This window comes from Girardinichthys multiradiatus, chromosome 9, assembly GCF_021462225.1.
Source record: "Girardinichthys multiradiatus isolate DD_20200921_A chromosome 9, DD_fGirMul_XY1, whole genome shotgun sequence".
Lineage (NCBI taxonomy): Eukaryota > Metazoa > Chordata > Actinopteri > Cyprinodontiformes > Goodeidae > Girardinichthys > Girardinichthys multiradiatus.
Window position 1 is genome coordinate 24971563 of NC_061802.1, and position 20388 is coordinate 24991950.

General features: G+C 37.8%; 1 long non-coding RNA gene across 1 annotated transcript; it reads left to right on the forward strand.

The window, feature by feature from the left end:
- Positions 1-3191: 3191 nt before the first annotated feature.
- On the forward strand, positions 3192-7816 carry LOC124874277. The gene is made up of 2 exons (XR_007039746.1): positions 3192-3540; positions 4929-7816. It is a non-coding gene; the product is annotated as an uncharacterized LOC124874277 (long non-coding RNA).
- The last annotated feature ends 12572 nt before the right edge of the window (positions 7817-20388 follow it).

Below are 20388 nucleotides of genomic sequence, written 5' to 3' on the forward strand. Positions count from 1 at the left end.
TTTTCTTTTAATGTATTTCTCATACTTCAAAAGCAAATTTCTCAAGTGTAATCATTTTAATTCATACTGCATGCTTAGGATTTGATGTCCCTGCGAAGTACCACTAGGCGTTACTCGTTTCGATTTGTTGCTTTCAGTTCTGTATGCCCATATTGAAATTGTTAAAAGGGCTTTTGTCCATTTTCTTCTGCCTTACATGCAACCAGCAGCAGATAGACCAGAAAACAACATAACTGGTTTCAATTGCGTCAGTTATGGTTTCCATTAAATTCAAATTAGAACTAATATGAGAAAAAAATAAATAAATAAATAAATAAATAAATATATATATATACTCAGTGGGATGTTACCTGGGTAAAAAGATGCCAAACAAAATAAAGAAAATGTTTTTTTTTTGCAGTTTTCTATTTGAGAAATCTCATCACCCCTTCCTCTGTTTAGCCTCTTTCTAAATCGAATCTTCTGTCCACGCAGGACTTCATCAGCAAGCCCACTCTAATTGCAGGGAGCGGATTCTTTATAAAAAACTGAGATTCTGCTGAGAGGAGGAAAAACATGGGCTGCAAATGCTGTTTCTATTGATCAGCCATCGTCTCTGTTCTCAATCCCTCCCTCCAGCCAGCTGCGTTGGTAGCCAGCTCTCACATCTTGTAAAATGTGGGGAATCATAAGATTTAGTGGCTCGAGTGCTCATAGTAACCTCAGCAAAAAAAAAAAATTATATATATATATATATATATATTTATATATATATATATATATATATATACAGGTCCTTCTCAAAATATTAGCATATTGTGATAAAGTTTATTATTTTCCATAATGTCATGATGAAAATTTAACATTCATATATTTTAGATTCATTGCACACTAACTGAAATATTTCAGGTCTTTTATTGTCTTAATACGGATGATTTTGGCATACAGCTCATGAAAACCCAAAATGCCTGTCTCACAAAATTAGCATATCATTAAAAGGGTCTCTAAACGAGCTATGAACCTAATCATCTGAATCAACGAGTTAACTCTAAACACCTGCAAAAGATTCCTGAGGCCTTTAAAACTCCCAGCCTGGTTCATCACTCAAAACCCCAATCATGGGTAAGACTGCCGACTTGACTGCTGTCCAGAAGGCCACTATTGACACCCTCAAGCAAGAGGGTAAGACACAGAAAGAAATTTCTGAACGAATAGGCTGTTCCCAGAGTGCTGTATCAAGGCACCTCAGTGGGAAGTCTGTCATTCGGAAATCAAGGTGCCAGAGTCTGGAGGAAGACTGGGGAGAAGGAAATGCCAAAATGCCAGACGTCCAGTGTCAAGTACCCACAGTCAGTGATGGTCTGGGGTGCCGTGTCAGCTGCTGGTGTTGGTCCACTGTGTTTTATCAAGGGCAGGGTCAATGCAGCTAGCTATCAGGAGATTTTGGAGCACTTCATGCTTCCATCTGCTGAAAAGCTTTACGGAGATGAAGATTTTATTTTTCAGCACGACCTGGCACCTGCTCACAGTGCCAAAACCACTGGTAAATGGTTTACTGACCATGGTATCACTGTGCTCAATTGGCCTGCCAACTCTCCTGACCTGAACCACATAGAGAATCTGTGGGATATTGTGAAGAGAACGTTGAGAGACTCAAGACCCAACACTCTGGATGAGCTAAAGGCCGCTATCGAAGCATCCTGGGCCTCCATAAGACCTCAGCAGTGCCACAGGCTGATTGCCTCCATGCCACGCCGCATTGAAGCAGTCATTTCTGCCAAAGGATTCCTGACCAAGTATTGAGTGCATAACTGTGCATGATTATTTGAAGGTTGACATTTTTTGTATTAAAAACACTTTTCTTTTATTGGTCGGATGAAATATGCTAATTTTGTGAGATAGGAATTTTGGGTTTTCATGAGCTGTATGCCAAAATCATCCGTATTAAGACAATAAAAGACCTGAAATATTTCAGTTAGTGTGCAATGCATCTAAAATATATGAATGTTAAATTTTCATCATTACATTATGGAAAATAATTAACTTTATCACAATATGCTAATATTTTGAGAAGGACCTGTATACAGTACAGACCAAAAGTCTGGACACACCTTCTCATTCAAAGAGTTGTCTTTACGTTCATCCGAGTCACCAGCCTCAGAAATCGCAGGTTAACAGCAGCTCAGATTAGAGAACAGGTCAATGCCACACAGAGTTCTAGCAGCAGACACATCTCTAGAACAACTGTTAAGAGGAGACTGTGTGAATCAGGCCTTCATGGTAAAATAGCTGTTAGGAAACCACTGCTGAGGACAGGCAACAAGCAGAAGAGACTTGATTGGGCTAAAGAACACAAGGAATGGATATTAGACCAGTGGAAATCTGTGCTTTGGTCTGATGAGTCCAAGTTTGAGATCTTTGGTTCCAACCACCGTGTCTTTGTGCGGCGCAGAAGAGGTGAATGGATGGACTCTAATGCCTGGTTCCCACCGTGAAGCATGGAGGAGGAGGTGTGATGGTGTGGGGCTGCTTTGCTGGTGACACTGTTGGGGATTTATTCAAAATTGAAGGCATACTGAACCAGCATGGCTACCACAGCATCTTGCAGTGGCATGTTATTCCATCCGGTTTGTGTTTAGTTGGACCATCATTTATTTTTCAACAGGACAATGACCCCAAACACACCTCCAGGCTGTGTAAGGGCTTTTTGACCAAGAAGGAGAGTGATGGGGTGCTGCACCAGATGACCTGGCCTCCACAGTCACCGGACCTGAACCCAATCGAGATGGTTTGAGGTGAGCTGGACCGCAGAGTGAAGGCAAAAGGGCCAACAAGTGCTAAGCATCTCTGGGAACTCCTTCAAGACTGTTGGAAAACCATTTCAGGTGACTACCTCTTGAAGCTCATCAACAGAATGCCAAGAGTGTGCAGAGCAGTAATCAAAGCAAAAGGTGGCTACGTTGAAGAACCTAGAATATAAGACATATTTTCAGTTGTTTCACACTTTTTTGTTCAGTATATAATTCCACATTTGTTAATTCATAGTTGTGATGCCTTCAGTGTGAATCTACAATATTCATAGACATGAAAATAAAGAAAACTCTTTGAATGAGAAGGTGTGTCCTAACTTTTGGTCTGTACTGCATATATATAGGTCCAAAGGTTGTCTGGGGAAACATCAAGCGTATCCATTAGTCTCATAATTACAAACTGCAGACAACCCAAAAGCCTGTCTGAAGAAATGTATCGGAGTGAGTTTTGAGGGCAACGCCAGAGTATATCATAATGAAAGAGCGTGTTGGCAGGGGATAGATCAACAAGTAAAAGGAAGCCTAGAAGAGCTCAGCAAAACAGAGTGACTCATTTTTAGTACGGACTACACTGTGAGGCACTTTGCCTGGCTAATGTTGGCCAGTGGGCAGTGTCAGATTACATCACTTTAAGCTACAGATGACTGAATCGGATCAGGGTCGGAGGTCAAAGGATAGCCTGGCGGAGCTACTAGCGCTGCTCTGTCAGTGCTTACAGACATCCTAAGTCAGTCTAACTCTGGATAAAAGGGTATGACTTTTTTTATTTACTCCCTCCTTCGAATTTAAGATGTGGGTTTAAGTGGGTGTGGAACCGCATCTGCATACTTTGTTCTTCTCAGCTTCAGCTGAATGATGTTTTGAATAAATAATAAATAATTTGATCCCTTCATCAAGATATTCACCAAAGAACCAGAAAGTTAAGGTGATTATTAACTGTAGGTAGAAGGTTGAAGGCAACACCAGGGAGTATATGGAAAGATTATGGCATATTTACAATTCCCATTTAGGGATCAAAGCTATTACATCTTCTAAGCTGACACTATGACTTAAACACAGAAACAGGACTGGAGTTTAAAATATGTTGTAGTCTGTTATTTCTTCTGCGTAATTTCTCTACTGTCTTTACACATCCGGAGACTGAAATATTTTCCTACTATTCTTGGCAAAATAGATAAAGGTTTTGTGGTTGTCAACATCAATTTTAGGTTTTGCCACAGATTCTCATTTTGTTTAAGATCTGGACTTTGGGCCATTTCAACAAATATGCTTTGCTCTATACCTTTCTGCTATATCTATAGCTGCATGTTTAGGGCTTTTGCCTTTTGGAAGGTGAACATCTGCCCCAGTCTTAAGTCTTTGGCAGCCTCTAAAGAAAACCCTTCCAGGGCTGTTCTGTATTTAATTCTGCCCAACGTCCCATCAGCCATGTCCCTGCTGAAGAAATCCTCCCTGCAGTATGATTTTGCCACCACTAAGATTTATATCAGGGATGGTGTGTTTAGGGTGATGGGTGGTATTAGTTTTATGCACCACATGTTTTTGTACATAGACCAAAAGGTTTAATTTTAGGTCCTATCTGACCAGACCATCTTTTTGTTTGCTGTGTCCCTTACATGGCAAACTGCGAATAGGACTCATGTCCCTATTAAGCAATGAGTGCACGACTAATCTGGTCCTTTTGACAGATTCTTTCACCTGAGCAGTTGGTCTCTGCAGCTCCTCCAGAGTTATAATGTTTGAAGGCAATTAGTTGCAATGGATCTTTATTTATGGGTGTCACAATAAAGGGGACTGAATATGTATGCATATCAGACATTTTGAATTTTTATTTGTAAGAAATATTAAAAACCACGGAATCTTTTTTCTACCACTTCACAACATGCACTGCTTTGTGTTGGTCTACCACATAAAATCCTAATAAAATGATTCAACATTTTTGATTGAAGGGATATGAATACTTTGCAAGGCAATGCATGTTTTATTTCATTGTTGGATGTCTTCTTTGGTCATTCATAGCTCAGCTAATCATAGTTTATAATTATTTATGCATTCCTGTAGTTATAGTTTCCATTAGTATAACTGGTTCCTGTTACTCAAGGATTTGGACTTATACACAGTTTTTTTTTTTTTGTTTAGATTGAAGGTTCAGCCATCATCACCTATCTACCTGGCTACATACTGAGTCTTCCTTCGTCTCTACAATAAAAATCTTAAGGTTTGCACATCTCTTATTCACTCAGAGGTTAATATAAAGAGAAAGATATCAAAAGTTTGGATAATTTTAAGTTTGCTGGTCAGGTCAACATGTCCGACTTGCATAAATTAACAGCAATCACCAAACAGCAAAAGTCTGCTCATTAAGGATTATTGCTCACTTATGTGTGGCTTTGGGAAATGGATGACCTGTGATAAGACAAGGTTCAGCACTACTAATTAGTCCACGCCCGTTCTTTTTTAAAATGGGTTTCGAAATTAACTTTAATTACACAGTCCATTGATTAAACTTTTATGATCATCTCACTCAGCTTCACAACACAAGTCACACTAATATACTTGTATGTTCCCAAGTTTGAGGCATTCTCCCCCAGCTTCCCCTGGCAGATAACACCAGTGTCAGGCTGACATATTTAATCCACCACACTATTCTCATAGGAATCTGCTACAGGCTAATCATGCATCAAAGAATAATTGCAGTCATTTAAAAGCAATGCTTGAATGGTATTTGATAATTATTGTCCCTGCAGTCCGCCATTTCCCAGCAATTCACATCTTTCAGACCAGAGGCAAGGACTACGTGGAGTCTGCGTATTGCTTCTGAACGTTAACACCACTTAAGGATAAGAACTATTTCCTCGTGTCTCTCTTACAGGAAAACCCATGTTTTCGTAGACGTAATTCAGCAGCTGAAAGATTACGCCAGGATGAGCTATTTTTTTTAATCATTCGAAATGTTCAATAGACCTAGAATATCACCCAAGCAAGATCTCACAGTCTCCAATGTTATTAGGCTTTATTCTGAGGTCCAGTTGCTCCCAAAAGTGCTCATACCTCTTTAAAAATGGTAGGTTTTTGTAATGAAAAAAAGGTGAGACTTTAGCATTTTATTTCAGTCTTTTTCAGCATGCAGTGTTACAAATATCGTGTACAATTCAAAGGATAAACAAACATCTCCATAAGAGTAAAAATATATTTCAACAAGAAGCTGCAATAACCTGGTTGAATAAATGCACAAGACCTCAAGCTAATACTTCTTTGGATAACTTTTTCATTCAGTTCCAGCATTCAGTCTTCCCAAGTTCACACCTGTCCCCAATTACAAAGAATCTGGTTACTTAAAAAAAGTTCAGCTGTGCTGTTAAGATTTTCCCCACCTCTTGTCATTTGCATCCTTTAGTTCAAGCCATGGTTTACAGAGAGATTACAATAGATAGATCAAAATATTCTCACTGTATAAAGATAGCAGTAAGGAGAACTATACACAAAATTCAATTGGTTTATATATGATGGATTTATACACAATAGACATCTAAAATATACTGCGTATGCAGAGTATTTTTATTATTAACACCCTTTTAAGATCAACCTTTTAATACTTGGTATACACATGCTGCTTTTGATACCAAATGGGGGCTTGAAGTCAACCCACCCCTGTTTCACCTCTGATCCACCTCAGGAGGAAATGACAGAGCAGTGGAGCTTTATAAGAATAATCAACATTTCAATTCAACTCTAAGCTTTTTTTTTATTGGTTGATTAATTTTAAGCATTAAAATCTCCTGTAAAAAGTTTGGAAAATAGCATGTCTTTCTTTTAAATGTTTCTTTTGAAAATGTATAAACCCCACTATGCAAAGGGGCCAAACTTGGTGCAAAAACACAGTGACTTAAAAAAATATTAATTCCCCATTTAACTTTTTCTTATTTTGTCACACTACAACCACAAACGTCTATGTATTTTATTGATATACACCAACACCAAGAAGTGCATAATTGTAAACTGCAAGGAAAAATAAGAAAGATGAACATATGTCGTAAGCTGTTCTGTGTAAACTTGTTATTGGACAAAAAATAGACAAAAAACACTGTGAAGAGCTAAACACTCCATGCCCACCGTAAAAAACGGTGGTGGCAGCATCATGCTATGGGGCATGTTTTTCTTCAGCAGGGACATGGAAGTTTGTAAGAGCTAAGTGGGAAGATTGGTGGGACCAATTACAGGGGAATCCCAGAAGATTCCCTTTTTTATCCTATTTTGAGAACAAAACAGAAGACGGGAGTGGAGGTTCCAGTAGAACAATAGCCCTAAATACATGTAACAAGAGAAAATGAAAAATGTTTAATGACCATGAATATATTTGCAAGGCTCTGTAGATTAAGTCTTCCACTGAGATTACATAATTCTAAAAGTAAGGGTATGTTAGGGGTATTTTGCGCCAGTTTCACAGTTTTAACCATGAAATAAAGATACTCATGAATGGTTTATTATTTGGCTTTTTCAGTTAAATGCGATATAAAGTTAGCTTTGGACAAAACACCCTAATGCTGTTTTGAGTGCAGGTAAAAAAGCTATTTTATCTAGTTTTGCTTACTAAAAGCACTGCTTGGCTTCATGTTACAAGTGTTTCTGAGATAAAAGTTTTTTTTTGTTTTTTGTTTTTGATTTTTTTATCAGTCAGTCTTTTTCTTAATTTAAATAATGAGTCTGAAGACACCAGGAAAATACTACCAGAATAATTATAGGAAATACAATGTTAGCGCAGAGATTTTGATTTTATTTTGCCTGTGTACTTTTTTCTCATGTCTCAGGTCACCTGAACACCTGAAGACACATTTCCATATACTGTATGTCACAGCTCAAATTGTGTGTAGGCTATTCTTTACTTTGTTTGTTACTTTCCATTAAAATGCCACTGCAATGTACTTTTATGTTTTTTTGTCACTGCAAATTCCTTTTTCATAATGTAAAGCACTTAAAATTGTCTTGTTGCTATAGAAATAAACTTGCAGTGACTTGCCTTGCCTTCACCCTTTTTCCTCCAAATGTAGCAATGATCATCATAGCCAAACACTTTTTTTTCATTTCATTTTTTTCAGACCACTGGACATAACAAAAAAAAAAAAAGGCCCTCAATCCATTTTCAAAATGTGATCTAGCTTTTTGTTGTTGCTTTTGGGGTAAAGGCCTTTTCCTTCCTGGCTGTCCTTTAAGCCCATGTTGGCACAGTCTAGGATCTGGGGTTGATACGCACTTACAGCAACAAAAGCACGTCAATCTCTGAGACACAAAACCCAGCTCAACAGTACTCTTCCAGGTATCCTGCTTCATTTGCTTTTTTCCCATGATATCACACAGTAAAACTGCTAGTTTAAGGTGTTGCCTTGAACTACACCCACAGGCGGGCCTTCATTTAACTCAGATGTTGTGAATTAACCTACAAATCCATGTCATCGTCATCATTTGGGCTTTTTTCCCTGATTTAGTTAAGGACATTGTAATGTTTGTGTTTGTAAACTTCATATTTTGAAGAAAGTAAAACAAATTCTCAAAACAAATTCTTGCTCATTACTCTGGCAGTTAGCAAATATACACTACCGGCAAAAAGACACACGTTTTCATTTAATGGTTTTCTTTATGTTTATGACTATTTACATTGTACCTAGATTCTCACTGAAGGCATCAAAACTGTGAATGAACAGCAGTGGAATTATGCAGTAAACGAAAAATTGGAAAATAACTAAACATGTTTTATATTTCTTAAAGTAGTCGCCCGTTGCTGTGATGAATGATATATTAACCCTTGGCCGTCTCTCAATGAACCTCTGGGAAATTCTTTCAAGACTCTATGGAAAACCATTTCAGGTGACCGCGTCATAAAGCTCTTGGAGAGAATGCCAAGAGAGCAAGGCAGCAAATCAAAGCAAAGGGTGGCTATTTGGAAGAATCTACAATGTAAATAGTCATATAAATAAATGGAGCCATTAAATGAGAAAGTGTACCTAAAACCTTTGACCAGTAGTGTAAATAATTTTTGTAAAACATTAAACAGGAAAGATTTGGTATAATTTCAGGTCTGACTGTGTGTAAAAAAGGTTGTGTCCTTATATGGTTTAGGAAAATATCTGGTTTCCACGGTGTCCTCCTGTAGGCACTAAACTTTAGGTTTAGGTGACCAACTTAGTAGTTTTTCATCAATGATGAAAAATTCAATGCTTTAAAAACAAATCTAGAGAAAGAAAACTATACATAAGATTAATTATTTGTGAATATATATTAGACAATTAATGAGCCACTCAATAAAAATGCTTAATGATCCAGCCTGAAATGTTTTCTGCCCCTTTACCGTCTGTTTTCCCTGCTTTCTCCTCATTTAAATTGTCAAGTCTCAAACGTTTGTTCTACTTTTTTCGATCTTTCTTCAGTCTTTTCTTTACACCATTAATCTATCTTCACAACAGGCCAATCAAGGGGCCTGAGAGATACTTACTAAGAAGCAGCCTGTGGCTCCTTAAATGGTGTGTCACAGAGTCAGTTTTCAGTTCAGAGTGACAGATTGTCCCGCCTCTCCTGGCAGAATAAATAGAGGCATTAGCAGCTATACGACTGGTCCATGCTGCTGCTGAGGCTTACTGGGTTTTGAACTGTGCAGCCACAGTGTGATGAACGGCTTATATTCCTCCATAAACCATATTAAAGTCAGATCACATAATAAATAAAAGGTGGAAGACGGGAGGGAAGGAAGAGATGGAGGCAGGAGGGTAGAGATTCAGGAAGATGAAGGGATCTTTTTATAAAATATGGAAAATAGAGGAAATTAAATCCAAGACAAAAATATCAAAGCTGCTCCCCTCCTTGCTCTCTACATACCCCTTTTTCTTGTGACTGATGAAAAAAGCAGAGGCACTTTTGAATTTTTAATGAATCCCCTTTGGGCCTCAATTTATCGCCCAGTCATTGTGTGGTTCATAGTCTGAGCAGAAAGGTTCCTGTGCATTTGCTTCACTTCACACAGCTCAGGTGTTCTGCCAAAGGCAGCCTTCAGATTCTGCCATGACCTGTCCATCTCTGAGTGACTGCCTGTCATAAAAGATGCTCTGTTAACCCTGTAGGGAATAAGTTATACTGTAAAATCTAAGTTTGTTCAAACTATTATCAAAACACAAAAATTTACTGTATTTGTGTTAAAATGTCTAATATCCTTTATTTGGAGAATCAGGGAGAGCTAATCCAATTAGTTACTGCGGAGTACTGGGGCCAAAGTCAGACGAATGTTCGCACTGCAGTCCCGGTAAAAAGTAAGAACATCCTCTTTAGGTTCTTTTTTTTTTTTAAATAAAATCTTCTGCTCTTTAAAAAGTATTTAAATCTAACTGCAACCATTTAAAACTACACACTATAGGCCCCATCATGTCATTATTTATTAAATGAAGATAAAGCCTAAACGGAAAAACTCATGATACATACACAATACATAAAACCCTGCAATCAAAGGGGTGTGTAGGCCAATTTCTTTTTCCCATTTAAGACTTTATAAAACTACCTAAAACAGTGTTTTTTTCATAACAGAGCTTCTTTTTAAATTGCTTTTTGAAATCTTTAGTTTTCCGTTGAAGATGCACTTAAAATACAAGTAGAGGGCATTTTGCTTTACAAGTAAAATAGACGCATAATGCATATACAAAAAGAATATGCAGTTAAGTACAAAATTATTCCTACCAAAATGATTTTCATATGACCAAACTCATTAAACAATGTAAAAATCTGTTCTTTTTTACAAGTCATTTAAAAAAGGAAGGTGAAACATCATTAATACCCTTTTCAGTAATCAATGGAAATTTTTCTCTGAGACATTATTACAGACTTTTTTAAAGTCTTTACATTACTACATGTTGGTTCTGTTAATTATCATCCCATTCAGGCTAAATAATGTTAAAACTTAATCAACATTTTTCTTAGTTTCCTGGCTCAGCTTTATTCTTCGGTTTGCAGGCAAATATGCTTAATGTAACATATCTAAAAAAGAGAAAAACCTTCAACAGAAGTTTATTTAGTAAAGGGCGACTACCTGGTGGTTCCTTTTATCATTTGTGTTCTATATTGTAGAATAGGTCAGCTTACTTTCTTCCTCTATTCTTTTGTAATGATTAATATTACCAATGTAGAGAGTTGTCAGGATCTAATGTAACTTGTAGGTCTGGGTGGCCTTGGAGATAGGAAATTAAATAAGAATTTCTCCACCAAGCACATCCAGGTGTGGAGATTATTGAACAACCAATCTCTATATCTGCTAGATAAGCTAAGCAATTTCAGTTTGCTGCAGGGGGGTGGGGGCAGGCCTCCAATCCTCTGCAAAATTAGTTTTCAAGGCCAAGTTTAACTTGTGCAGAAAATACATACTTGTGCATGATCTACAATCTATTTTCATGTTTTTATTAATTATGCTTTCATTTTTATACATTTCGTGCATTTTTTGCTTGGTTTTGCATAGTGGTAATTTTGGCTAACCAGAACAATTTCTCAACCTCCCTACGGAGTATGAACTTGTTCCACTGCAAGTATCTTTTATTAAAATTTGGTAGAAATCTAAAACCGAAACCAGATCATTTCTAACAGGTTTTAACTTCTGCAAAAATCTTCCAGAAAGTTTAATGCTTTGCAGAAACTCACACTTTACGATAGCAGTGGTAACTGGCACTGTATTGTACCTCTGTTATTCTAAACAACAGAGTGAGAAACTTGTACTTTTCATTTACGTTGACAGCCAAAGATATTTATGCTCAAAAATATTTGTGCTAAGAAATGAACATAAACACGGAAGAAAAAAGGTTAAAATAGAGGTTAAAAATTCCAGCATTTGATTTTCTGTATTCAAGCTCAAATTAGATTTCAGTTTTTGTAATCTGTAATCAAATAAACAACAATGAATCGGTGTTCCTTTAGACAACCATCTTCCTGCTGCATACACATATTTAGATAGGGCAGCAGAGGTTCACATCCACTATTAGAAAATTAGTTGCTCAATCCCCAGCTTTCAATGTATTTTCTTATTCTGTGTGAGTATGTCTGGTTTAATAAAACTATCAATAAGTTAAACATTTTATTGGATTTTATTTTTATTAAAGGCTTCTTCCTAAAATGACTCAAAAGTACAAATTAGACCTGCAAAGATAGACTTTGAAAGGTTATTTGGAAAGGATTGTCACAAGTTTGAAGTAAAATCCCTTTAAATGTGCTGGACATACCATTTACAATGAATGCTGATAGGTTTGAACTGTGTAGATATTATGGATTTCCATAATTATCTCAGGAAAATGTAGTTAAATATTGGTAATTGTTCATTCGCTCAGCTACATTTGTACTTCATTTTTTTTACATAGAAATTTCCTTTCCCATTACCTACCTGTCCAGCTCACTCTATTAATTGGATTTTTCATTGTGTTGATGCTGCGTTAAAGCTCCAAGCAGCTCAAATGCTGAGCAGTGAGCCAATGGAGGTAGTTTGGGTAGATGTTCTTGTTGCTGCAAAATAATCCTGTACCTAAGTTCTGTCTGTGGAAGTTCACTAAAACCTCCACAAATCAACCTGTCTATTATATGACAGTCTCTATATAATGGTTTAGAGGAAGCTGCTCCCACTCCTTTTATTGTCTTAATACGGATGATTTTGGCATACAGCTCATGAAAATTCAAAATTCCTATCTCACAAAATTAGCATATCATTAAAAGGGTCTCTAAACGAGCTATGAACCTAATCATCTGAATCAACGAGTTAACTCCAAACACCTGCAAAAGATTCCTGAGGCCTTTAAAACTCCCAGCCTGGTTCATCACTCAAAACCCCAATCATGGGTAAGACTGCCGACCTGACTGCTGTCCAGAAGGCCACTATTGACACCCTCAAGCAAGAGGGTAAGACACAGAAAGAAATTTCTGAACCAATAGGCTGTTCCCAGAGTGCTGTATCAAGGCACCTCAGTGGGAAGTCTGTGGGAAGGAAAAAGTGTGGCAGAAAACGCTGCACAACGAGAAGAGGTGACCGGACCCTGAGGAAGATTGTGGAGAAGGGCCGATTCCAGACCTTGGGGGACCTGCGGAAGCAGTGGACTGAGTCTGGAGTAGAAACATCCAGAGCCACCGTGCACAGGCGTGTGCAGGAAATGGGCTACAGGTGCCACATTCCCCAGGTCAAGCCACTTTTGAACCAGAAACAGCGGCAGAAGCGCCTGACCTGGGCTACAGAGAAGCAGCACTGGACTGTTGCTCAGTGGTCCAAAGTACTTTTTTCGGATGAAAGCAAATTCTGCATGTCATTCGGAAATCAAGGTGCCAGAGTCTGGAGGAAGACTGGGGAGAAGGAAATGCCAAAATGCCAGAAGTCCAGTGTCAAGTACCCACAGTCATTGATGGTCTGGGGTGCCGTGTCAGCTGCTGGTGTTGGTCCACTGTGTTTTATCAAGGGTAGGGTCAATGCAGCTAGCTATCAGGAGATTTTGGAGCACTTCATGCTTCCATCAGCTGAAAAGCTTTATGGAGATGAAGATTTCATTTTTCACCACAACCTGGCACCTGCTCACAGTGTCAAAACCACTGGTAAATGGTTTACTGACCATGGTATCACTGTGCTCAATTGGCCTGCCAACTCTCCTGACCTGAACCCCATAGAGAATCTGTGGGATATTGTGAAGAGAACGTTGAGAGACTCAAGACCCAACACTCTGGATGAGCTAAAGGCCGCTATCGAAGCATCCTGGGCCTCCATAAGACCTCAGCAGTGCCACAGGCTGATTGCCTCCATGCCACGCCACATTGAAGCAGTCATTTCTGCAAAAGGATTCCTGACCAAGTATTGAGTGCATAACTGTACATGATTATTTGAAGGTTGACATTTTTTGTATTAAAAACACTTTTCTTTTATTGGTCGGATGAAATATGCTAATTTTGTGAGATAGGAATTTTGGGTTTTCATGAGCTGTATGCCAAAATCATCCGTATTAAGACAATAAAAGACCTGAAATATTTCAGTTAGTGTGCAATGCATCTAAAATATATGAATGTTAAATTTTCATCATTACATTATGGAAAATAATGAACTTTATCACAATATGCTAATATTTTGAGAAGGACCTGTAGAATACAAACTAGAATAGAGGGTCGGGTTAACCTCTACCTGTAAATTATGACCTTTTGATCTTTATTAATAGTATTTTAGTCTGCAGGTTTGTAGCTAACTATATTCATCATTTGCTTTTGATCACAAGTAAAAACTGTTTTACACCTCACAGCCAGCAATGAAAGCAGCAAGCTTGGTGTGCAACTGTTTGACAGAGCTCCCCACTTCAACAAGCAGTGCATCCCATAGTATGCAGATGATATGGTTCATCCTCAAATTGTTCTGATTTTATTTCTTATGTATTAACTCAAACATTGCTTTTGAGGAATCATGGTCTTGGATGCAGGGCAAGATGAAGTGTGGATGCACCTCATTTCTTTCACCTCCTGCCTTTACTATGGCAACAATAAAGCCAAGGTCGCTAAGGATTTTCTAGTTAAATTCTTTTCCTACATCATAAATACCAAGTCGTTCCAATAGCTGCTTTAGAAGTGCAACAGGCAGTTGTGTCCCATAATTATCCACCTTTGGTATGTTCATGTCCTCCATAAATACCAGTATTCTCTCACCCATTGTAGGACCAAATATATCTTTGGTCCTTTCTTCCACAATTAACTTCTAAGTTTCTCTGTAGATCAATTTAAGATGTTCCTGATGAAATGTTGATGACCAGATTAGTCTACATATAAGGATTAACATTCTTCAAAAAGTTAAAAATGGTGGCAGTTGTCGTAGTGCCAGATTCTCCAACAAGTAACACTGGTCTCTTTATGTTCACCATCTGTTCCAAGATCCAATTGATACAACTCATAGGGTGTCAACACTAGGATATCAGCAAACTTCATTTCAAGGTCTTCCAGCAGTCTTCTAGTGTCAAGCTAAACTGATTGACCATATTCAGGTATAAGGTACAACAGTCTCCAGTTTCTGTTCTGGTTTACCACCAGCTGTGCATATGTATTTCTCAAATAGTCTGTTAAGAAACTCTTGTTCCTTCTCTGGTCTGTTGACCACCCATCTTTGGCAGTATATCGCACGTTCTTTGGGTCAACAAAAAACATCCGACAGCATGACATGGTAGCAGGGGAAGCTCACTGCAAATTGCCAACCTCAAACAGCAGTGTACAGACTCACAAATCCGTTCTCCATTGGCAAACATGAGGAGCTTGTCGTCATCCATTACTGACTTCATATTTCCACCCCAAGGACAACCAGGATGTACCTTTGCTCTTTTTTGTCAGTTGGCTTGTAAATGTCACAGAAGATGTTGGATAAAATCCCATCAATCCAGTCTTAATTGTCAGGGTGAAGAACTCCATAAAGTTCCCTGACACTCATTCAGGGTTCAACGGATACAGCTTTGTTTGCAGTCCCATTTTGGTCTGAGCTTGACACAGTGTGCTGATTACAACAGATTTTCCATCACCAGTTGGGCCTACAAGAATAGTAGTGTGCCTGGTCATCACTGTCTCATACATCTGCACAACTTTATCCACCTACCAGAGACAGGATAAAAGCAAAGTATTTAACTTTTATCCAAATGTTTCTTTTTTTTACCCACTTCTTGACTTTTTATGTAAAGGTCAGAAGATCTTGTTAATTCGCTGTCTTTGAAGAGGAGAGCAAAATGTCTTTATATGATGTATAAAAAGATAAATAACCTTTTTTTCTCTTTCTGCATGACATTAAATCAGACTAAACATTTTCTGTTTTGAGGTCCGTTAGGATTAATAAAATTATTTATATTTGCTAAATGCCAGAAAGTGTACCAAACCAAATGAAGGTGAGATATCTTTCAGCGTGCACCGCTCAACCGAATCGAGTCCCTGGTTTTTAAAACACTGTTAATTTCCATTTTTAACATTTGTTTCTTTTTTTGTGTTGCTTAAATTTTCTTATTATTCCTTTAATGTACAGTATGTATTTTCTTTAATCTGATTTTCTTTACCTCTGTTCATTTTTTCTCCCATTAGTCACTTCAAAATACCTTCTTTATCATTGATGATGAACAATAAACATGCCTTGTGTGTGGAAAATAGATAACGAATGCTGAAAAGTGTTCTGTATAAAAAGTATTACAGGTCTATAAGACCTTAAAGAATTGTATCAGCTCAATATGAACAGTATATTATCATAACTTTGAGTGTGTCTGTGTATGTTTGTAAAAATGCAAATAGCAAATTTGAATGTGATGTATTGCACCAACTTGGCTTGCTGCCCTTCTTGCCAAACTTCACCCTTCATTTATTACTAATATATTTATTTTTCATTTCATGAAGTCAGAGAAATGATCAGAAACTTTAAATGCAGGCCAGATCAATCTGCCTGTTGTAGTTAATCATGTGTAGAAAATTCAACAGGGTGCGTCATTAGTCAGCTGGTTCCATCGGACTGTGTTAAGTGTCCACTAGCTTTAAATTAATTCAGTCCTTCATGCCCACCCTCCCAGTACTTTCCTCTTGCTATCAGAGAAGTAAAATAACGCCGTGAGTTGCAGGACAAGTTTATTTTTGGCAATCTATATCATCTGTGTGATTAAAGTTTTTCAAAATTTTCAATGCTAACATCAACTCTCATTACTAATTCTCATCAATCTTTTGGGTTTAGGTTTAAGAAGAATGCAGGGCTTAAAGCTCAGATATGAGATGTTCAAGAGACCTTTACCAGAAGTGCACATTTTTACTATCTGGGGTGATTGTCTATTACTCTATGCATAATTGAAACTCTTATGAATACAGAATCTAATCTTCCAAATGTCTTTTTTTTAAACCAAGGTCAGTTTTTGAGGGAATGGGCCATTAACAGCCAATTTTCCCAATGTGTTTTCAGGGATCAATTGAAAGCAATGGTCACCCTCAAGGGGAACTCTGGTTATTTAATGTTTACAGCTCTTTAGGAGTAATGCTGCACACATTCTAGTTTGGAATTTTCAGAACAGCGTTTTGAAAAATAAAGTTCATGAAATTGGCAGTTTTATTTTACCAAAACAAGAAGGTCTTGGGTTTAAATCTCAGCTTGGGACTTTCTGCACAATCAGATTGTCTACATCTGAGCTTCCTAATTTATAAGGCATTGCCTGCTTACCAGTCTGGAGGTATACCAAGGTTTTAAAAAGTTAGTTAAATTTTCTGTTGTACCATTTCTACAATTTAAAGCCCCTTTATTGGGAGAAAGTGTGGAAGTGACCAGACTTTTCTCCAGCTTTCACCTGTTGCTTGGCATTGCCTGCCAGCTGGCTGAAAGAAGGTTACTACACTTTTTCCTCTATTAAAACAAAGGGAAATTGTTGTTTGAAATTATTCAGCTGCTGAAAAAGAAATGGGAAATCAAAGGAAATCCCTCTTATTAATTAACATTTAAAAACACAGTTAATCTGTTAAGCAGCAGACTACAGACTCCACTTGAGCAGACAGACTGATTTATTAATCAACACAATGAACCTGGCATATCTGTGTAAAGAGCAGACAGCAAATGGTATAACATTCTGTAGAATAATTACTTGTAAACTAACAATAATTTAGCTGGTGTTTGTTCTTTTTGTTTGCTTGTCTGAGTGTCAGAATCATGATAAAAATAAAGGAATTGATAACCTTATTGCAATTTTAATGTGAATTTATTTCAGCAGCAGCTGCTTTTCTGCTTTTAATAAAAGCAATTAAATCTTGTTGTACATTTTTCTTTTATTACGGTGGTAATGCGGTTTTTCTACTCAATTCTGTCATAATGTGAAATGTTATACCGGTTAATTCCCAGGAGTTATTGTTTGATGCAACGTGAACAAACACAGAGTTAGATAGAGGAAGAGAGAGAGAAACCCTGACTCTACCTTGTCTGACGCTTTAGAGTAATTAAACAGGAACAGAATATCAAATAGTCCATAAAGAGTGGATCAGCAAGGAGGAACTTGTGGAGATGGTGTTTAAGCAAGAGTGTGTGTTTTTGTGTGTCTGGCTCCATATTACTGGCACTGGGACAATCCAGGGTGAAGTTGTGAAGCTGTATGATGAATGTCACTCCATAACAAGAACTGAAGGGGAACGATTAAACCATGTCCCCCAATCACCTCCTGTGGAGCCTGAAGGAAACAACCAGGGAAACACAAGCTTGGCTCACATCAGCCCTGACAGCAGAGGACAAACACAGATGCCCACATGCTGAATATTTTCAAACACACTCTTTGTAGCAGTCATTTTCCTAAATATTAGCAAGTCAAAAGAAAATGTAGTAAAGTAAAGTAAAATTATGGCATCAATGATGAAGGATGCGCTTTGCAAATCTCGTTGAAATTCACTGTTGATCAGCACATGTAATTAGATGTCCAGTCCCTTCCATGTTTTTAATTCATGTCCATGCATGAGTGTAAAACGTGCTGATAAGGCAGTTTGTTTAGCCAGTATAGCATTTTTGCTGAATTTAATTTTTATTCATGCATTTATGCCAAAATAAAATGCGGTCAAATATTTGTTTTAACTGAACTTAAACACAGAGCAGCACCTTTCATTTATAGCACTATAGTCAAATCTGTACAGTAAAGTTACACATGCAGACAGGGTTTCAAGGGGCTCTGGAGGTCAACCAGCTACAAAGCAGCTTTGATTCCCAGCAGTTTTAAGAACATTAAGAAACCATGTTCACTTCCCCATTTTTCCAGTAATTTATTGTGATTATCCATGTGCTGCTGTGCATTACAGAAGAGATTAGTGCCATGAATTTAGTAGAGGTGCAACCTTTTGATTTTGGGTTAATGATGGCCTATTGTATAAAATTAAAATAGAAATATTAAATGATTTGTGTTATGTTGGGGTTTGGGGACTTGTTTGTTTTTCACACAAATTGTAATGATTTTGTTTCTTATAATGTTTAGCTAAAATAAATTCATTGTAGTGATTTATGTTAATTGTAACAATGAAGATTTTGGACTTAAATAAAAATGTATCTTTCAAACCATAGAAGATCTTCAGAAAAATTACTGGCATCCAATTGGATTTGCATTTGTTCCAAAGGTTAATGAGGTGCATGCTGAGGACTTCAATCCTCTTTACGGAAGGTGAGGCACAGTTGGCTCAAGGGGCCGCCGTAACGACACCCCTCAGATCTAATTATCAGGCTTATTGATTGGTCATGGCCACCTATCCCTCCACCCACAAACAGACAGAGACCCACAATCACATATTCAGACAGAAGTACAAAAAATACATTACAGTTTGCATACAGGGAAATGGTAAGCAAACGCACAGATTAATATCTGCCCAGTTCTCAGACAGGAGACTGCTGTCAGCAAGTATTCGACCTGTCAGTCCAAACCTCCTACTCACACATGACACATTTGGATGAACTCACCTGGGAAAATGGCCCTCTCAGCATCCGTAATGCACTTGCTCACGCCTACACACCACTCCACTGGGCAGGAACAGGCACTTTGACAAACTCATGGAAATTTTTTAGCCCCTGACATAAAGCTGCCATTTTGTTCCAAAAGAAATGTATTTTTATTTAAAAGCAGAGAAAATAGTTCAGCTGAGTTCAGCTCCTCCATGTTGTCCCACACACATACACCACCATGAGCTGAACCAGATGGGAATAGCTGACATTGTTCACTAGCACGTCCTTCCTGCATTTTGCTGGCAGCGTCTTACAGCGTTGGGTTTATAAAGAACATTTTCCTTACTAGGAGATATGTAAACATTTTAGGATGGATTTAATTTTTAATTACTTTCCAAATTAAGATTTTACTCAGTGATAATATTGTTAATATTTTCAAAAAAACATTTAATAGTCTCCTATATGCAGGGGTGAGGATTATGCAAAAACATGACAACATGTCTCTTAAATAGATATCTGCATTATAAGTTCATTTCCCAGCTGGAGTGGTACATAAACCCTCACCACTCTGCTAAGGAGAATGGCAGGAGGGGATTGGCAGCAGGGTGGAGGTAGTGAAGAGGGGGATGGCACAGATGGCACAGATTACACAGATGCCAGTCATTTTTGCTGCATGGAAAAACTCAAACTGAAACAGTAGGAGGACACCCGAGCTGGCTGCCTGGCTTGAGTCGGCTGTGTAAGAGAGGGTGAAGGGTTTTACACACAAACATGGAACAGAGTGATATGAACTGAGCTGCAGATGTTAATGAGATGAAAGGATGCTAATTCTTTTGTTTTCATTACTCTTAGTTTAATGAAACACACTTGCAGTATATGTTTAAACAAGTAAGCCAGTAAATGTTTTTTATTACAAAATTTCAACTGAAAATCATTATTAAATTCAGCCAACTCTATCACGGTCAAGCTGATCTTGACAAATACTGTCTCTTTATTCAGATATATTATGTTTCGGAAACATTCAAAGCGTTACAACACTAGCGAGTTAAAGTTTCCTCCCGGGTGGGCCATTATTTGCCCATCCACACCACGTTTCACTATCAACATATTATTACCCACAGGGCATGGGTATAGGATGTATGCATGTGAGTTAATCATCACAGTTGA